Below are 6,997 nucleotides of genomic sequence, written 5' to 3' on the forward strand. Positions count from 1 at the left end.
GTTGAACCTTGGTTTTGAGTAATGAAATCCCAATCCTCTAAACTGTCTCAGGAGAGCCATTTTTCTGGGACCCTCACTTAGTTTTAAACCCTACGGTTTAAACACTATGGCCCTCCTCATGAACATTTTTAATTACATGGGCCAATTTAGCTAAAGATAATTTAAACCAGAATGGCTATTACAGGGAACTTTCAACCTCCCCAAACGTTTTTTTCAGAATTAAATTGCCATGGCTCTAAATGAAATGATAATAATAATAATAATAATAATAATAATACGATGCCTATTTTAACTTGTAACCTGAGGCTTCCAGACATTTTCAGGATTCTAACACCTCTTTACAAAATATCATTTACAAATTAACCAAGGTGAACAATTAATGGAAGACAAAAAACTCCTGAGGCCTTTCTCCCTTCTTCCATGCTCTTTGTGTCAGGCACCCTCTTGCTCACCTCCCCCTCCTTCTTTGTCTCCAGGTATGCAACAGGCATTTTATGCCAGATGTCCTGACACCATCTCTCTTTTTTCCTCCTGCACTGGCTCCACATTCTTTATACCCTCTATTTCTTCATTCTAATCTTTTCATGGAACTTCCCTTTTTCTTCAAACCTCACCCATTTCTTCCTCTCCCCAACCTATTACAAACCTGCTCTTTTAGGGCTAGGAGCTGACTCTGTGATGGGCACTGTCGTCTGGGAGCATTGCAGAGACCTCCACCCAAGACGGCCCCCCCTCCCCGGGCTGCTCACCTCTTACCGTCGAGTCCCTTCGCCTCGTGAGCATGTCGGATTTGATATCGTGGGGTGAGGTGAGAGCAGGCCCAGGGAGGGAGGTTACCGCAGAGGAGCCACAGTCACAGTCAAGATGATAGAGGTAGTGACAACAACTGACTCTCAGAAACTGCTACACCAGCTGAATGCTCTGTTGGAGCAGGAGTGCAGATGTCAGCCAAAGGTCTGTGGCTTGAGACTAATTGAATCTGCACACGATAATGGCCTCAGAATGACTGCAAGGCTAAGGGACTTCGAAGTAAAAGATCTTCCTGGTCTAACTCAGTTCTTTGGCTTTGACACAGAGACACTTTCTCTAGCTGTGAATTTACTGGACAGATTCCTGTCCCAAACAAAGGTACAGACCTTGGGTGTGTTGGGCTGAGCTGCTTCTGTTGGGCTGTAAAACCAGTAGAAGAGGAAAGGAATGTCCCATTGGCAACTGACTTGATCCGAATAAGCCGGCATAGGTTCACGGTTTCAGACTTGATGAGAATGGAAAAGATTGTATCGGAGAAGGTATGTTGGAAAGTCAAAGCTACTATTGCCTTTCAATTTCTGCAACTCTACTATTCATTCACTCAAGAGAACTTGCCAATTGAAAGAAGAATACCCTTAATTTTGAAAGACTAGAAGCTCAACTTAAGGCATGCCACTGCAGGATCATATTTTCTAAAGCCAAGCCTTCTGTGTTGGCGTTGTCTATCATTGCACTGGAGATCCAAGCACACAAGTGTGTAGAGTTAACAGAAGGAATAGAATGTCTTTAGACACATTCCAAGATAAACGGCAGAGATTTGACCTTCTGGTAAGTAAGAGCTTGTATCCAAGTGTTTAACTGAAAATTCATCAAACAAGTGTTCCAAACCAAATGTTCAGAAGTTGAAATGGATTGTTTCTGGATGTACTGCATGACAGTTGAAGCATAGTTACTACAGAATAACCCACCTTCCAACAATTCCTGAAATGGTCCCTTAATTGGATTGTTACAACAACAAAATACTCCTCTGAAGCCTTTCTCCACAATCCTAAACTATAGATTCCATAATACTATAATGGATTTAAGCTGTGAAGCCTCAAAACATCACGAAGAGATTAGCATTGATGTTCTCAGATTTGGGAAAGCTACCTAATTAACATGGTGTAGTGGAATTATAATTAAACTTGAATTCATCTGTGAGGCATACAAGTCAAAGCTAAGAGTATAAATGTGAAATGTTAATAACAAGCCTAGGAAGGTAAACTGTGAATCTTCATTTCAAACTTTGATCCAACTTTCTAGATTGGGTCAGTATATTGTATTTAGATAGTATTAAAAGTGGTAACCTAATTAAATTCTAAATTATGAGGTATACATTAAACCAACATTTCACAAATGCACTTCTAAGGCATAATAAGGGTTACTATTCTAGGCAGGGAAAATGGTTTCTTGGTACCTGTAGCGCAAATAATAGATAATCCAGAGATGTGGACTTTATTGCTACTTGGGAATTACATTTAAATTTGAGGGCATTTTATAAAAGCAAAACTACAGACCTAGTCATTTTGGCATATTAGGTGATCTTTAATATTTTTCTAAAAAACAGGTAATATTTGTATCTGTGACAAAACTTATACAATATCCACTGTCTCCATCTAATCCCATCAAGAAAAACTGGTTTTATTGTGAAATTCAACATAAATTAACTTTGGTCCAAAAACTTGACTTAACACTCCATAAGTTTTTACTAAGGGCTGTTTTTATAAAACTTGCTATTCTAGGGGCACTGAGTGGCTCAGTCAGTTAAGCATCCAACTTTGGCTCAGGTTTGTGAGCCCTGCATTGTGCCCTCTGCTGTCAATGCAGAGCCTGCTTTAGGTCCTCTGCTGCCTTCTCTCTCTTGGGGAGAGTGCCTCCCCCACTGGCACGCTCTCAAAAAAAAAAACAACAACAACAAAAAAAAAAAAAATTAAAAAAAAAAAAACCTGCTCCTTTAAAGGCAGACCCTCTGAGGAGCCAAATGCTAAACCCCGAATTTCTGACAGTCCCTACCTAAAGCTGAACTACAAGGGACAAACACTTTCCCAAAGTGATTGAGGATCCTCAAAAATTTGCTGAGGAGTTTAACATAGTTACTGAGACTTATCAACCCAGTTTCTCACTTTTATATCAGGTCCACATGCTTTTCAGCAGAGCCAGGCATAACTCTGGATGAACACTGTCAATTGGGACAATCTTGGAAGGTCTCTAGAAGTCTGAGAACTACAAGGCATGACCATCTGCCTTGTTATATGATCACGTTCATGCAACTTCTGCTAAGCAACCTCACCAGTCCGTTGCTAGGGCTTTCCCCAAACCTACTAATTGGAATAAGATTCAGGCTTATGCCCAGAAGCCCGGTGAGCCCATGTATGATTATTATAGCCAGCTCCAAATTGTTGTTGTTTTAAGTTTATTTATTTATTTTGAGAGAGAGTGCAGAAGGGGCAGGAAAGAGGGAGACAGAGAATCCCCAACAGGCTCTGAACTGTTAGCACAGAGCCAAATGCAGGGCTCAAACTCACAAACTGTGAGATCATGACCCGAGCCAAAACCAAGAGTTGGATGCTTATCCTACTGAGCCACCAGGGTGCCCCTCCAAATTGTTTTTAAAGAAAAATCTGGTCTACCTTTAAATGTTGAATCCAGTCGGGGTCTTGTAACTCTATGTTCATCAATGGGCTGAACCCACTGGGATCTTTCTCTTCTAGTTAAAAGGACCAGGATGGAATGGGGAACTAGGTCCACTCCAAATTTAATTTGGCCAATCACCTTGCCAGCAGCCTACATGATTCAACCAAAAGAAAGTCCACCAAAATTCTTACTATTCAACTCTGGCAAATGGAGGCCTCTCAACAAAACCAAAAATGTAAAGGTCTCTGCTATTATTGCAAAGAGCCAGGACATTGGAGAAAAGACTGTTACAAACTTAAGCCCTCCAGATGCCTTCCACCTTCTAGCCAGCCTTCCTAGTGTCCTCCTAATTCCAAATGATGGAGCTCCAAGGAAGTACAGGGTTTTTTTCTAATCCCCCCCCCCCCCTTAATTGACTAGGAGAAACAACTCTTCAGATTGAGGAGGAATCGCTCTCTGTTCTTTTTGACACTGGAACTACATTCTCCATGCTCAGGACCACTTTTATAAAGCAGCCCCTGCCTCAGAGTACTAAAATGATTCAAATAGTGTGGGTCTGTAATAACCCTCCACAGGTTCCTGTCTCTGAACCTATTCCCTTTTGTCAAGGCCCTTCAAGAGATAACCACCCGTTTCTCCTTAGTCCCTCTACCCCTATTCATTTATTGGGCCAAGATTCTTAGAAAAATATCATGCTGGAATTTCTTTCTCCAAAAAGAGGGAAATAATGTTAGAATTTTATGGTAGTAATCAAAATAGCCAGCCAGGTGAATTGAATCCCACTTCAACATCTTTTATTTGCTTTATAGCTGAGTCTGAGGGCACTGATAAGCTGTGCCTACTGGATCAGCTACCACCCTCCTTCTGGACAAAATCTTCAACTAATATTGGCAGAATCCACGGTGCACCTTCCGTGAAGATTCAAATAGACCCCTGAAAACCTCTCCCCAGAATTAATCAATATCTATAAATAAAGAAGGCTTTTAAGGCATCAAGCTCATAATAGATTACAATGCTCAGGGCCTCATTATCACCTGCATTGTTCCTTCTAACTTTACTCTATTTTACCTACGAGAAAACCAGTGGCCTTGGATGGAGTTTTGTTCAAGACCTGTGAGCAATAAATGACATTGTTATCCCTTGGCACTCTGTTGTTCCTAACCTCTATACGCTACTGACATCCATTCCCATTGAGGCAAATCTTTCACTATAATTGATACATGTAGTGTATTTTTTAGTATTCTAGTTGATAAGGCTAGCCAGTATTTTTTTTTTTTTTGCTTTCACTTAGAAAGAGCCATAATAAACCTGAACACTAATGCCCCAGAGTTTTTTTTTTTGTTTTTTTTTTTATGGTCTATGCCTAAGTATTTTATTTTTTTATTTTTTTATTTTTTTTATTTTTTAATATATGAAATTTACTGTCAAATTGGTTTCCATACAACACCCAGTGCTCATCCCAAAAGGTGCCCTCCTCAATACCCATCACCCACCCTGCCCTCCCTCCCACCCTGCCCTCCCTCCCACCCCCCATCAACCCTCAGTTTGTTCTCAGTTTTTAACAGTCTCTTATGCTTTGGCTCTCTCCCACTCTAACCTCTTTTTTTTTTTTTTTTTTTCTCCCTTCCCCTCCCCCATGGGTTTCTGTTATGTTTCTCAGGATCCACATAAGAGTGAAACCATATGGTATCTGTCTTTCTCTGTATGGCTTATTTCACTTAGCATCACACTCTCCAGTTCCATCCACGTTGCTACAAAAGGCCATATTTCATTCTTGCTCATTGCCACGTAGTATTCCATTGTGTATATAAACCACAATTTCTTTATCCATTCATCAGTTGATGGACATTTAGGCTCTTTCCATAATTTGGCTATTGTTGAGAGTGCCGCTATAAACATTGGGGTACAGGTGCCCCTATGCATCAGTACTCCTGTATCCCTTGGATAAATTCCTAGCAGTGCTATTGCTGGGTCATAGGGTAGGTCTATTTTTAATTTTCTGAGGAACCTCCACACTGCTTTCCAGAGTGTAATGCCCCAGAGTTTTAATGAGAATCTTCCTTACTTTTCACAAACTTTAAAGACTGATTTGGATGACAAAGTTTTCTGCACGTTTTACTTTGTTACAATATGTAAATGACTTGCTTCTCTTTTCTTCTCAAACCTCTCTTCAGAGGAGACAGCATCCACCAGTTAAAACTTTCAGCCTTAAAGGGATATAAAGTCTCCAAAGAAATATTGCAGTTTTGCTCAGACTTGGCATTCAGGGCACCTGACCTTGGAACAGGGGCTACATTTATACCCGGCAAGGCTTCACGGTATCCTGAACTTCCCCAATGCAAAATTACGTGCCAATTATGAGGTTTTCTCTGACTAACTGGCTACTTTCAAAATTCAATTCCAAATTTCTCTCTTATGTCTCAATCTCTATATGCTTCACTGAAAAATGACAAACTTGATCTTATTTGGAAAGATCGGGCTGACATAGCTTTTGGAACTTTAAAGAAAAGCTTGACAAAGCCCCTCGTGCTTGGACACTTGATCATCAACTCCCCTTTTTTCTCTTTGTATATGAGAAGGAAGGCAATGTCCTTGGAGTACTCATCCAAAAACATGGGGTCCATCATCAATTCATAGGATATTATAGCCAACGACTGGACTCTGTGGCACAAGGACCCCCTTTGCCTCAGAGCCATTCCTGCCACTGCCCTTTTGGATAAGACCACTGAAGAAATAATCACAGGATCCCCTTTAACCATCCTGCGCCCCATGCAGAAGCCCCTCTGAATACTCACCCCCTCAATATCTTTTGGCCGGCCATCTCACCTTCTATGAAATCCTTTTGCCAACTGCTCCTCACGTAACTCTTCCTCACTGTGATAACCTAAGCCCCGCTGTCCTTCTCCCCTCTTTAGCTGATAAAACCCCTCACCCCTGCTTGATGCCGACAAATCACCTTCTGATTCCCTGTGATAATTTACAGAAAACTCTAACCAATGCAGATTTTTCATGGTATACTGATAGTCTTATTTAAAGGATGAAAATGGTGAATATCATACTGGGTATGCTATTGCAACAATTCCTTTTGAAGTTGTCAAGGTTTTACCTTTGACAATTTTACCTTTGGCAGCTCTGGCCCAACAGACTCAGTTGTATGCCCTTACTCAGGTTTGCACCTTAGCCAAGGGTGAAACTGCAAATATTTACACAGATAGGCAGTATGCCTTTGGGATAGCTCATGACTTTGAGACGTTATGGAAATAGCGAAGTTTCCTCTCCTCCATTGGGGATAAAATTAAAAATGGCTCCCATCTCCAAAATTTATCAGATGCCATACTTTTGCTCGCTGCTCTGGATATTATTATGAGTCCCGGGCTTTCCAGACTCGACCCCCAAAGGAAACTACCTTGCTGAGGTTTCAGCCAAAAATGTTTCTGTCAAGGACACCAATACCAACTTTCCATCATGGTCTAAAGGGATGTCCTCCTAAGTGATAATCTGGAAAAATTGGCCAGAGACACCCAACAATTGGCCCCAGAAAAGAAAAAAGAAAAAAAAAAGAAAAAAAAATATT

At 40.9% G+C, this 6,997-nt stretch overlaps 1 pseudogene; it reads left to right on the forward strand.

Moving 5' to 3' along the window:
- Window positions 1-672: 672 nt before the first annotated feature.
- LOC109263331 (cyclin-G1-like) lies at window positions 673-2,150 on the forward strand (annotated as a pseudogene).
- The last annotated feature ends 4,847 nt before the right edge of the window (window positions 2,151-6,997 follow it).

Source organism: Panthera pardus, unplaced genomic scaffold (assembly GCF_024362965.1).
Source record: "Panthera pardus isolate Hobbes unplaced genomic scaffold, ASM2436296v1 HiC_scaffold_17, whole genome shotgun sequence".
NCBI classification, from domain to species: Eukaryota; Metazoa; Chordata; class Mammalia; order Carnivora; family Felidae; genus Panthera; species Panthera pardus.